This window comes from Ambystoma mexicanum, chromosome 6q (assembly GCF_040938575.1).
Source record: "Ambystoma mexicanum isolate Mex_15411 chromosome 6q, UKY_AmexF1_1, whole genome shotgun sequence".
In the NCBI taxonomy this organism is placed as follows: domain Eukaryota; kingdom Metazoa; phylum Chordata; class Amphibia; order Caudata; family Ambystomatidae; genus Ambystoma; species Ambystoma mexicanum.
This window is the reverse complement of record NC_090937.1, coordinates 1,491,503,883-1,491,518,689: the sequence shown is the minus strand read 5'-3', so window position 1 is coordinate 1,491,518,689 and position 14,807 is coordinate 1,491,503,883.

Below are 14,807 nucleotides of genomic sequence, written 5' to 3'. Positions count from 1 at the left end.
ATTTGGATGAGATTGTAAATATGATTTTTGGTAATATTTTCAAAAAATCTTGAGCACATTTATAAAAGTGTGAAGCTGTGAGTAATGTATTTGTATGTACTATTGCTAATAGCAATTTATTTTGTTTGGGATGCCTCACATTTACCCATTCATTCAAACAAAATACTGACTTGGGATGGAGGCCGTGGAGACGGAAGGTGGGGCTCCATACTGTGTCCTTCTTCCATTTCCACAGCAGCCCAGGATGGAGGTTGGAGTGGCAGTGGCGGGTGTGCTGCAGTTAAAAGAATAAGCTGAGTCAGGTAAGAGGGTGGGAAGGGGAGGAAACGATGACCGGAGGACAGGGGAGGCTGGGAGTAAGATGGTGGAATGGAAAAGCAGCTTTCAGGCTGCTCATAATGTGGGCTTGGATCATGGGATTAAGCTAAGGAATCACACTAAAACCACAGACCCACTCACATGACAGTGAGGACAGCGAGTGTGAGAAAGAGAAGCAGAAAAGTCCAAAGGCAACCGAAAAAAGAAGAAAAATCTTTCTTGTGGACTCCCAGACAACTGACATGCACCCTTGATAGTTTTGAGTTAGGCAAGCAAAAAAAAAAAAACTCATAGTTTAGGGAGAGTTAGGAGTTTACACCTTTTCATTTAATCAATAAAATACTAGATAATGGAAGATATCAGTCTCAAATCACAGCCTCTGTCCTTCTTCCGACCCATCAGATTACCAATGGAAATGTGGGTCAACTTGGACAAGGGAATACATTCAACATTGAAAATGGGGCATCATTGTAAGGCTAGTAAGGCTACATATAAATAACCTTCTAGGTTGCACAAAGTGTTGCACACAAATTCATAGAGCTCTATTGAGTGCTTGGTGATACAAGACAATGTTGTACACACCATACCCAAATAATGCTAGCTTATATGAAATAATGCACACTCTACAGAGGATACCCCCCCCCCTTCAATCACACTCTTCAAATGGGGGTGGGCAACGGGCACAATACTTTTGTGAACTTGAACCTTAGCACATTGGAAGACCAGTGGGCACCTGCATATGTTGTTCTAGTCTATATGGGAGTATGCACACTTTAAGTAACATGGGGGGTAATTCATGGATTATTTGCGCAGAAAAGAATGGCATTTGTGCAGGCAGAATGGCGCCAAATCCTGTTTTTCCGGCGCAAATAATCCATGAATTACCCCGTGTGTATGGCAAAAGAAGTGAGAAACGGAGTAATTAGCCCTCACACCTTCTTTAATACCCCCCACCCATGCTCTCACAAATCCTTCAATCCCCCACCCACATGACCTCCCACCACATCCTTGTCCTCCCACCTCCCTCAATTCCCAACACCAAACTATTTTAAGAAGTAAAACATTGAAACATAGGGACTGAAAATGAACAGAACACTAGCATATTTAGAAATGCATTAATTTCTAAACATCTGAGGCCTAATCAAGTGGTGAGCCCCAGTCTGCAGTGTAAGATGTAGAGGAAACAATGCCTGGGTCCACTTGCAAGAGAAAAACGGCTGCAGAAAGGTTGCCGTCAAACAGCTGCACAGGAGGGTACATAGGAGGAGAACTCACTGCCCCATCATGCGCTCGAATGGGCATACTGGATAGATGCAAACTTCATGGGCCTAATGTAGGCTGTATATCTTGGCAATATCCTGCAATGTCCTGCAAAGGTGTGTGAGAGGTGTCTCCTCCATTACGACAAGCCGATTCAAGCTGTCAATACCTACTCACATGTTTCTCTTACTTCCAAATTAATTAAATATATTGTTTCAATATATTTTAGTAGGCACCATCAATTGCTACTCGTATTTCAAAAGATCATGATGGTTCCCTCTATCTTTGTTTATTATTTTGAAAACATACTGTAATAAATGCTATTTTCTACATCTTTAGTTTGTACTTTCCGTTAATTATTTGTATATCATTCTTGGGTTTTTAGTAGCTTTAGACTCTCTTCTTTACTTCTATTTTGGTTGTATCTAAGTCTAGCTTTTCGATCAACATCAATCCTTTGTCAAAAAGTGTAATTTTTATTTACGTTGCTCTATTCTTTCTTTGTTTTTGCTGTTTATTCTAACCATTCGTTTATTCTTAATAGGGGCATGGCTACCCCCAAATTTGGTTCCGGGACCGGGTCCCACAAAAGGGGACTTACCAGGCCATTCCGACCTTGATGGGCCCTGTAATTCCCTTTCGCGGGACCCGGACCTGGTACGTCCCCATTCCCATCTGAGCCCCCATGGGGCTCAATGGGAATGGGGAGAATGGCAACAACAGTCCCGTTAATAACGGGGCAGTTGCTGAAATCCGATACCGCTTGCGGGTGCCGCACTGTATGCCTTGTCTGACCCGGCGTTCCAGAGCGGCACCCGCAAGCTTACTCCGAATGTTGCGGCGAGGTAACAATGGCACCGGTAGTGCAACCTCAACACTCCTAATGAGGCCCATTATCTTTTATCTTTATGCATGTCTTTTCCCACTACCTTAGTGGGTGTAATCTCTTCTCTTTTTATTTACCTCCACTGAGGGTTTAGCACTCACTCTTTTTTTTTGTATCCACATATTTATTATTAATTGAAACAAGGCATTCAGCATCTAAACATATTTTACATATATTATATACAAACATCACAATAGAGGTAAAACCAGTTATATAAAGCCTGAAAAGTAAATTGGACAGAGATCTAGCAATCTATCCAAAATCCATTCATAAAGGTCTCTTTTCTTGTTCCTACAAAAGATTGACCTTTCAATTTTTGACATCTGCACCAAATCCGTCAACCATTCTGAAACAGAAGGTGATTGTTCACTTTTCCAATTCCTTAGAATAAATTTGTTAGCACTGAGTGAAGCTCTAAATAACCAACATCTCTGTGGAAATGTCAAATCTGCAATTAACTCCTCCTCCCCCAGAATAATACCTTCAAAATCATACTCCACATCTATCATTAAAACATTATTCATTTTCAGTGTCACTTCTCTCCAGTAGTCCCTCACGCTTCCACATTCCCACAACATGGGTTCAAACGATCCCACTCTATGCTTACATGTCCAACATGCTTATTACTCCAGTAAGCCCCATTTATATAATTTCTGTAGAGTCCAGTATACCATATTCAGGATTTTAATCTGTCTAGCTCTTTCCCCTAAATTCAGCGAGGTCAATGAAAAATGTCTGCATATATTGTACCATCTGCCCACACTCATTTCCAAGCCTACCACCTCTGACCATTTGACCAAAGGCTTTTCATTGGGGACCTTATGTTATGTTAGATGTTTATATACCTTGGAGGCGATATGAACAATTCATTTTTTAAATTTGCAACCAATCCATCTACTAGTTGCTCACTTCCAGAATTATATTCCCCACAGCATTTTTCAAGTTTCCTATATTCCCCAAAGGTGATTCTCTCAGGTTTCTTCACCCTTTTCAATCTGTCATAGGAGATCCATTTTCCTTCTTCAAACAGTTCAACTATCCATTCAATACCACTGAAATACTAGTTCAGCCAAAACAGTGTTTTCCCATCTAATTTGACATCCAGATTCATCAATAGAGGCAAGTTATTGGAATAGGACACACCTTTGTTACTTAGCTTCGTAATCCCCTTCCAGCACTCCCTTAACACATATGTTGGGGCATACAATTTGCATCCTTGTGTGTCTCCAGATGTCATCAATTCCCTTGGTGTAAGTGGAGTACACCTTCTGCTAGTTTCCGCCTGAGTCCATACATTATTTGTATTCTTGATGAAAGGAAGCAAATGTCTGGATCCAGATGCCAGATGATGATTTTCAAAATCAGGGACTGCCGATCCTCCATTTTCTGTAGAGACTTGTAATTTCCACAGCTTTAGCATGGGTTGTTTCCCCTCCCACAAGTATGACTGTATTATACTCTCCATGCTCTTCATTAGCTTCTTTTTTGCTTTTATCAGAATCATACTTAGGATATAGTTAATATGTGGAGCAGAGATCATTTTGTTTGTGTTCACTCTACCCCAAAGACTCAGCTTCAATGCATTCTATCTTCGCCGGTCATTTTTCAGCATCTCAATAGCGTGAAGCAGATTAACATCAATCATTCTATCTACATTCGTCGTCAACCAAATGCCCAGGTACCGCATTTTCCCCGGACACCATCTGAAGCCAAACTCCATTAGCAGAAGATTTGTACAGGTCTTCATGCCGGTAAAGCTTCAGATTTAGACACATGTTTTGCTTGCACTGATGAGTCTAATCCTTGTACTACTAGCAGCATATCGTCCGCATACAGCCAAAGTTGTTGTGAGGCTTCTCCGAATTGGACCCCTGAATCTTCTGATCACCTCTGATTTTGGCCACCAATGGTTTGATAGAATGTGCAAAGAGCAAAGGTAATGAGGACAGCCTTGTCATGTTCCTCTACCCAATTTGAAGCTATCAGAGGAGAAACCATTAGTATTTATACTTGTTCTTGATTCGAGTATAGCACTCACTCTTAAACTTGGCTCTGCCAGTAGGAATCCTTAATAATATGATATAGAACTATAGTGTGTGCCCTTTCAGTCTCTCTAGAGCCCGTGAATTTGAGGTATACTTATTTCTCCTTCTTAATAAAATCCCCAAAAATCTAGTTACTTTCTATACTTTTGTTTATAACATAACATAATTACAATCCCTCCCCCACATGCTTTTACCAACTATGACGTCTGGTCCTAAACTCAAGTCCCTCTGCATCGACTCTCCCATAATCATCTAGTTCGCCTTTCGCTCGCGGGGCACGTGCATGGACCGAACAGGAACTTCTTAATATGGGGACCTGCCGACCATATATCAGTCATGTGACTTCAGTTTTAGAGCACTGTACACAGCAAGGAACTCTGCACTCATTTGGCTTATGGCAGGAGTCGTCGATTGTCCGGGAACCTTCTGAGTTCTAGGTCTGAGTACTAGGTTGATTAGACCAGAACCATCTGCACTGCTATCAACTGTGCTGTAGCACCTTGAATAATTTGTTGCACTAGATGGAATTACCATGAAAAATACTTCAGACTCAATAACTGGACGGACTCAAAGGAGATGGTAAAATACTGATTTTCTCAAGAATTAAATATATACTCATCAACTCGACTCATGCACGATCACACTGTTTTGCAGTTGTATGTAGTTTATATAATGCTAGATTGGTCATCTATGACATCATCCTACGTGGTAAATTTCAAAAACCTATCGAGGGGTGGAATGGAATTAAGGGAGCAAGTCTATATATCGAATGAATGGCTGTTTGTCTTTCATTGGTGGTCCCTTGTCTGTAGGACACACCCTGGGCATCTTCTAGTCACATGGTATAAAGCAATTGTCACAGCAGAAAATATGGCAGGGACTAACATTCTGTAACATTGAATGAAAAAGTGCATGGCAGGCTATTCTAATGGGTTGGCAACCCAAATCCAACCTTGGGCATTCGTCTTGTTAGCAGCACGTATAAAGAAACGAAACCCAGGAGGTTGGAAATACATCAGCTCTTGCTTTGTTTCCCATTAAGCCCATCCTCTTTCATCGGTAGGTCTCATGTCAGTGTCTTGTGTATGAAGGTTGGACTTGCTAGTCTGCACAGTCTTGGGAAACCTGAGGGAGTGTAGGCATACTGCTATCTTAGCTCCAAACCTAATGAAAGCCCTTCTTTACAAGCTTTCCACCATACATTATGTCCATATCGACGGTGCTTTTAACATTATTTGATTCAAATTTTGCTGGGTGCAGTTCTTCTTTTATCCTTTGGAGGCTTGCTCACTCTCATATTGACCTTGTGCCTTTTAATCACCCAATATTTGGCATCAGTAAATGTTTGTGTTCCTCCTAATCTTTAGAAAATAAGTCCTTGCGCCTGGTCTGCTCATAGACTCCCTTAGTGTGTCATAGCATCCTTGGTTCAAAGACAATGTACTCTTCTATTTTGCAAGGAAAACAGCTTCTGCATTTTCTCTCTATGTCTAAGATCCAGAGCCCGTGTTTGTGAGCTAACTGGGTTGATTGACATGAGACGCCATCCATCTTGTACTGTTGGTAGTCCTAAACGTTGAATGTATACCTCTCCTAACCAAGCTTCTATATATTCCTTCTACCTTGAATTTCAGCCTATTTAAATTTAAAGTTATTGATTAGCGGGCCACTTCATTCTTCTTTGTATTTGTAAATAGTGCATCATGGAGTACATGTTTCCATTACTGCTTCAGTTAGATCAGTATTCTTGAGTATTTTCTAAGTCGGTAGGGGAATGCCGGACTAGGTCATATATGTGATCACTGTGTTGCACCATAATAGAATTTGGCTTTTTGAAAGTCAACATTATGGGTGGCACAGGGATCACATATATCCAGAACCACTATATGCAATTACGTAAAGATACACATATCTCCCCTTCTCGGTACTCAGTCTGAAACCTTGCCAGAAAGTGTTTGTATGTTTGCTCATGTTCTTGAATTCAAACTGGGAGCACTAGGCCTAGTTACTTTTTTTAATTTTAATTTTGTAGCTCCACTGATTTACTTAGTGTTGACTGCATTTTTCCTGATTAAGTTATAATATGATATGATATTTTATTTATATGGCGCTCATACACAAGTGTTTCAGGGTGTGACGAGGAAAGGGAAGGGGTACAAGAGAGGACAAAACAAAACAATCTTACTAGGCCCAGTGACATTGAGAACGCACAAGTGCAAGAGGAGAGGGGAGGGGGTACAGTGCAAGGGGTGGGGGACTTAGATGGGAAGTGCTGAACACAAGATCAAAACAACAACAGGTAGTGAGGTCAGCAGGAGGCAAGTTCAAGAAACATGCACAGACAACAGGTGTTAATAAGTGCGGGTAAGGGAACTGAAGGGATTCAGGTACAGACCCAATGCAGAGGGTTGCCAGGAGGGAGTGCCGCTGTGTGGCTGGGTGGGCAGGGATCTGGGCCCAAATTCAGAAGGTATCCAGATGCCCAGTGCAGAAACAGAAGAGATCAGCAGGGGAGAGGAAGAGAGAAGGCAGAAGCAAAGAGGAAGGTCGTGACGTGCTTCCGCAACCAAAGATGGTTCTCCTCAAGTTAAAGAGAGGTAGGGAGGCTGTTCCAGAGGGAGGCCTGAGCCGAAGGGAGAGATTGATCACTAACTTGTTGCTTGAAGAAGCGGCTGACCCTGAGGGAGTTGGAGGTGGAGAAGCGAAGAGCTTGAGTAGGAAAGAATTTCCAAAGGGAGAGTTGAAGGTAATGTGGACCCACGCCCCAGAAGGCCATATGGACAATGCAGAGGGTCCTGAACTTAAACATTGCAGCCACTGGAGGCAATGAAGGGGTTTCAAGGCAGGAGAGATAAGATCCCTGGGAATTGCCAGACTGTACAGTTCATACTGTGTCTGCGATATCTTTGTGCCTACCTGACAGAGGCAGATGGTTAGTGTGTGTATTAGTTATCCGTGTGCATGTGAAGTACATCATTCTATGCGTATGTCATTTTAATTGCAGTACTTACATTACTGTTGTTGTTCTGAGGTTTCTTCCCGACTTACCTCTCTGTAGAACATAGCCTGCCCTTGACACATGCACATAAAATAGATGTGAAGGTGGTATACTGTTCTTTTTTTATTTGTTTTACCATTATGAATTTAAATACATAGAAGCGAGTCATGCTGAAATGTTTTGGCATCTGAGCCTTTGCCCGCCCTTGTACTTTTTCTATCCGTCTTTTTACATCCATACCGAGCACTCCAATAGACCAGGGGCAACGATTACGCAGGTACTGGGGGGCCCGGCCACCCCTGGGAAATGCTATTTTCACGAAAACCCCTATTCCTAGAATGGGACTTTTTTTTTTGGTTGCTGGCCACACTCCGTATCACCCCGAGAAAGTCGGCACCCCTGCAATAGACGGAATGCTACTCAGTCAACATACTGCATGAAATCCGAAATTGACTGTTCACAATACAGGCATGATTGTCACACACGCATCTCTGTTGTTATTTGGCTTCAGACAGCATTTGCGTTGTATTTATGTTTGCAAAAAGGATGTGTGATGCACCTCTGGGTCATACTGTAATTTAACTGCCAAGAATAACCGGTGGCACGTCTCACTGTCATGTTGCGCTAATTGTCACAGAATGATGCAGACAATTGTATGTCTAATTTTTCAGTTCATTAAAGGGACCTGTAATTTGCAAGAACAGCAAGGTGGCAAATAAGTTCACATTGCGATAATCGCTAGGACGTCAACAATGTAGACCGCATTATCCACACCAATAGGGTTCCATTATTCATCACAATTGCAATATGTGTCCCTTATAGGCTAATAAGGTGCCATTTACTGAAACAAAAGACATCTGAGGCTGATACATTTGCTAACATATTTGAATGAAATTACTGAGATTTTCCTTCTCTCTACTTGGCCTAACTGCAGGGATACAGCATTTGTGCTCAGTCAATAAAGCACAAATAATAAACATAGTCAATTTACGCCAGGCCTAATATTAGAGGCACATTGTCTTCAGTATAGGAATCAAACAGGGTGTAGCTAAAACCACTCAATATGGGTTTGGCTGATGAAGCACTTAGACATGTGTGGAATACATTGTCCTACAGATATGACCCTTATATATAGACCCAGTGCTGGGTCACTAATATTCTTGGTGCTTTTTATATCTGGTTGTTGCTACATTATAGTATGGCCAGATTGTGCACCATATCAACTAAAATGTAAGTTTCAAAACTCCTATTTTGCGCAGGAGTTTGTCCATATTAGATGCACACAAGGCCTTCCATCATCCCTTCCATCATCCCACCACAGGTGGCAAAAGAGCTATGGAGACTACAGTCAGGCAGATCCGGGCCAGCGAGCCATAACATGGCCCCATTAGACAGTCAGCTTGAGGCGACCCAAGACATCCTGCAATGCAGCAGAGGTGGATCAGCTCACACACAGTAGGATTTCCAAGCCAATGAGGAAGACACCTGGGCAGTTGACCCCTAACAAAAAGAGTACATCAGCAGCAATGGCAGCCATAGGAGCGCTGGGGGTGATGAAGGATATCCAACAATGGCTATGAGATAGATCAACCAGTAGACATCTGAATTTCCAGGTTAGGGCAACGAGTAGACACCAGCAACCTCGAGGCACTTGGGCCAGAACGATATCATTTTGAGTCCAGCACTGCAGGTGGGAAATAGTCCAGCAAGGCTAACCAGTCAAGCCAGTTAGAAGGACTGGAAGAAGTAAACAAGGAAGAAGAACAGGAAGAATGCACCAAGGGATGGCACCATCGGAGAGATGCAAGGACAAAGGACCTGGGACACGGCTAATATTAGAACACCAGAACTATAATCAGCAACACATTTAAGGATCAATCTTCAGGGGAGGTCAGCAACAAGCCTGAATAATGCCTATAGTTGCCCACTATTATTCACATTCGCGCAGCGACTGGTATAAATCAGTACATCAAGCACACTCCAGGGAGGACATACAGTTGTGGATGGCCAGACAATCATGATGGCACAGGGACAACTCATTCATATATGCACTCAACACATGATGTACACTGGGATGTGTTAGGGATTTTAAACCAGCGGTTTTAGCCTTGCAGCAGGGACCACACAACCAAAGAAAGACTACAGAATTAAATGATCTATAGCTAAACTGAAAACATACATTAGAACCACAATGGCTACCAGGAATGTGCATTAGGATACTAATGTGCTAGAAATTAACACAATCATGAAGTAGCCTAAACTAAATTTTAGCTGCCATAAGCCTGCTCCCCAAAACACTTTCCATGTGATAGAATCACTCATGGACCAAAATGGATTACTAAAGGAACACCTCAGAAAGAGAGTTGCATTTACAAGGGGACATCAGCAGAAGTTCATCTAGTTACACATGAGTTATTATAAGAAGTCAAAGGTGGTGATTGTGGTTGCACAGAACGCCTGGTGGGGTTTTTGCTTCTGGCCCAATGCAAAGGATATTTTCAAAATATAGGTGTCTAGCATGGCTTAAAAGTGGATCTAGGGATTTAGATTGATCATGCATGCACTGCATCTGATGCCTCAGACTAATTAATTACTCATTAATAGCTATTATAACCTGCACGTCTGGTGTGAGATCATGCCCTGTTTATGCATGCAATGCAACAAAAAGAAAGTCCTGCTTGTCACTAGCTAACGGCCAGACTGGTCTATGGGAATCTATGTATCTAGGTACTGTCTAGGTCAACAGACCTATTTAGTTGATGGAAAATATGGATCACAGATTCGTATCTGGCACAAGAAATTACATGTCTCCCAGACTGCATTGGCATCTACTTCACGAGACAATCAAGGTTAAAGGTCTTTGCATGTATCAGCCTAACCTGCCTGATCTTGGTCTTTCATTTCAGCCTGACAAAGTCTGCCACTATGCATCGTCTTACTTAGCGTGTTCTCATCCTGCACACTTTATCTGCATTCCTTCCATCAACTAACTGTCTAAGGGCATCTGACTTACCCATTTCCATCCCTCAACATTACAATTATATGTCAACGTACATTCCACCATGACTAACCACAAAATGACAACCTGCCGACAGGGAATATCCTCAACACGTGGCATATTTTATCAGCATTTCCCTGCATATTTTGTTGAAGCACATTCCATGCAACTCTTTGGTGAATGTGTGTGCAATACATACTAGTTATCTCAATCATGAGCTATTCGCAGCCAGTGACTTAAGGTAGCAGTGTGTTTCATTTCTTTCCTTGTTGTTTGTTTTAGTTCTACCAAAACCATACCAGGTCCCTTTGGGATGGGCATAGTTGGATCAGCATCATCATTCCATGGAAAGCCGGGACTTTGAATAGATGTAACCAGTCATATGTAAACTAAATGTTCATACCCGAGTCAAATGGAATGTTACAAAGCCCTTTTGCTGGGGACAAAGGTCTGATGACTAGATACTCAGTTTAGTGGTTTTCAAATGTCTGCTAATTTCTTTAAATCCCAGGCATGAGATATATTGATTATTCTTTGAAGGGCATGCCAATGAAGATGAAGTATTGATTTTAAGATCAGGAAATCTAAGTGTAATGGATTATTGTCTTGAACCAAATTCATTTGATGCTTACTTACACACCTACAATGAACCGGTGTTCTTCTTGAGGTGGGCCATTACATGAACAATTATTCAGTGGGTTCTGCAGGGAAGACTTCAATAATATCCTAATCTAATACTTCTTAAAAGTAGTTTTCTCTCTCTGGACAAGAACTGTTTGTCTGCACACTTGACGTGAAATCGAGAAATGTAGTGAGCATCCACATTTGAAGACTTTTCAAGTGGGCACTACTCAGATTTTCTTTATTGAAACTGCCAGACACAGAATTAAAAGTACTTAGCTGCTACCTTTATCAGTGCGTCAATTGTACAAGTACATGTTATGAATGAAAGGACTAACCATTACATTGTTTATCACCAATGCTTAGTACAATTCTGTGGTTATGGGTGTGTGGGGTAGGTTAAGGAGGATAGCTCAGAGGCATAGTGTTTGTCTTGGAAGCAAGACAATGCAGAGCATCCCATTTTGAATCCCGGCCTCTTGCCTAAGAACGGTCCCGGTATTACACGAGTTAAAAAAAGTAGAATTATAAGTATAATTATAATAATTTTAAGTTCACTATAGTGGAGGCTTAACAATCATTCATAGATCATGAGAGAACAAAATAGAGGGGAGAAAAAGAGGCGGGAAAATGAGAGAGAGTGGAAGAGACAGAGAGTGGGAGAAAGAAAGAGCAACAACGGCAAAATGCTGTGTTGTACAATGTGGTGCTATCGAGTGGTCTGCAGTGTGGACAGTCTACTATTTTTCTTTGAAGTACATTTTCAGTGCTTACTGCTTGTGGGAGGAGCTGTCTGCTGTAGTCTGAGCCGCAAAGAGCGCCATGATTTAGTGGTCTGCAGTGCAGGCAGTGTACTATTTTTCTTTGAAGTACCTTTTCAGTGCTTAATGCTTGTGGGAGGAGTTGTCTGCTGTAGTCTGAGCCGCACAGAGCGCCATGATTTAGTGGTCTGCAGTGCAGGCAGTGTACTATTTTTCTTTGGAGTACCTTTTCAGTGCTTACTGCTCTTGGGAAGAGCTTTCTGCTGGAGCATGAGCAGGAATTGTATTGAAAATTCATACCCGCGTAGAGCGCCACTGTTGAGTGGTCTGTACAGATTTGTATCCTGTGGCATGACCCGCAATTGTAAGTAAACAGTTTACTTGGGCTATTATTGGAATTACAAATGCCAAACAAGGAAGGGCTTCATTACAAGAGAAAAGCTTCAAAGCCTCCCCATCCTCGATCCTACCCCTTGTGCAGTCAAGCGAACTGGCATTTGACCACTGATAAAAAAAGTCAAACTATTCTAAAATATTGTCGCACAAAGGTGTTGATAGATCAGAATCCTGCTATGACCGACACCTGTTTTAGCAAATTAACACTGCGCACAGATGGAGGGGCAATCTGTACTGTACAATGGAGGCGGGACCCAGAGTGTATAAACATGAGTGCCTGGGGGCTCTTGCAAAAGGAAGGCTTGAACAACATCACGGCCAGCTCATACGTTATGAGGAGTGTGGAATGGGCAAAAATTACTTTTTTCCAATACTAGGAATACTCACCTAACTCTATAACCAATATTGACCAATATGACATATTGACACATTGGCATATTGACAACACTCATTATTTACTACATACGTGCCTGAACTTGAGAAGTGAATGATTATCAGGGAGGTTGCCCTGTGTGGAGGTTCCTGCATCACTAACCCCAACTAACTTGTCTGTGACTCCCAACCTTAAACGCATCATGAATACTGTCCTGGCTGAGCTGGAAATCTCTTGTTTGAATACTACGGATAACACTTCTCAAGAGGATTTCAACCTAAATCACTCTAGTTATATGCCAAATATTACTACCATAGCAGTAACATAGCAGTAACAATGGATGTGTTAAGGATTTCAATCAGACACACACCCGGGTCTCACCTACCGTGTAATGCACAAATGAAATACTTATTTATTATGTCTATAGGTTAAATATTCTGAGTGATATACCACTCATATCACACCCGTTTCAAAATACCCCCAGATCACAGTGGAACAGGAAACAGGCTGGTTGGTAAAGGTAAATATGTATTTATTTATTTAAATTCAAATGAAACACAAATTCTATTATATATATATATATATATATATATATATATATATATATATATATATATATATATATATATATATATATATATCATGAAAACACGGAGGAAAAAAAAAAAGCACTCCACGTGTGAGGTCAAGAAGTCCCAAAAAAGGAATAACCACAAACTCGAGTGAAGTAAACAACACGAGTTTAATATATGGTAAGAAATGTTAACAAAATGGACAAAACACACAGCAAAACAAAACATGACGCGTTTCGCGCTACACAGCGCTTGATCACGTTAGGGAGACGTGGAAACACTGACAATAGATATTGTAGGTAAGTCCTTTTTCCATGTCGCCTCGCATCACAAGTTAACAGCTTAGTCAAGAAATCATGGTGGCCATTTTGAAATGTAGCAAGAATATGCAGTGTATATAGAAAGAGCAAGTTAAAAAAGACAGTATTATACATAGCACATTGGAATCATACTGAGAACATATAGAAATGTAATATGCATAAAAAGGGGACATATAATGTAATATATTTAAAAGAGTCTCACTCAGAGAGATAATCAGTGGTCAACAACTGCGACATAAAGTGCAAGTGCATTCCTATGCTGACAAATGACCTGAGAGCAAAAATGCAGCGTAAAGCAGACAAATAAAGTGCAACATGACAATATAGTAGCCATGGACAGAAAGTACACAGCTGGGACAGAATAATACTATCTGATATAAACTCTCTGATGACAATAATAAACAATCAATATATACAGCCCTTGAAATAAAAACATGTTACAAGCAGAGACCATAAGCTGCAAATTGTCAGTCTTCCAAAAAGCAGACACATAACGCTACAATATACAGTGCAAATGCATATGACAACAAACATATCGACTTAGCAGCAACAAACAGAGAAGATAGAATAGTAGGCATAATACCACGGCAGTGGCCATGTAGTTATGGTTAAGTTGCTGTTTCAATAGGAAGAACACTTTTTGGGCGGCTTATAACTTTGCTCCCCCTGGACGAATCCTCACCAAACTTTGCAAAAAAAAGTATATGGCCGACTCTGAATTTGTTTGCAAAGTTTGGTGAGGATTCGTCCGGGGGGGCAAAGTTATAGGGGGGTCCCAAAACTTTTTTTTTTCCCATAGACTGAATGGGTAAAAATCTTTGCTTGCGCCTACAGCCCAAACCGCTGGAAGGATTTCCACCAAATTTGGACCAGGAGTAGTGGCTTGGTCCTCCCGAAAGCGTGCTTTTGCAGATTTGGTGAAAATCTGTCCAGTAGTTTTTTTTTTAAATGACCAAAAAGTAGGTCATAAAAAATTAGTGATATCTGTGTTCGGTCCGCGGACACACTTCCCTGTTCGCTCCGCGAACAGTGTCCTGATTGGCCAATTGGCTTGCGTGATGTTCGCGGACATGCAACGTGTTCGCTGATTGGACGACGCAGAGCAGATTCGCGGACGTCCGCGGACAGCGCTGTGAAACTTGGTTTATAATTTGTATTTAGTAGAGTGTGTTGTGTGTAAGAGTGTTTGGGGAGCGTGGGAGAGTATGAAATAGGTTAAATGTTGTGTTTTTCTATGTGGTAGATGCTCTTGTTGTGTT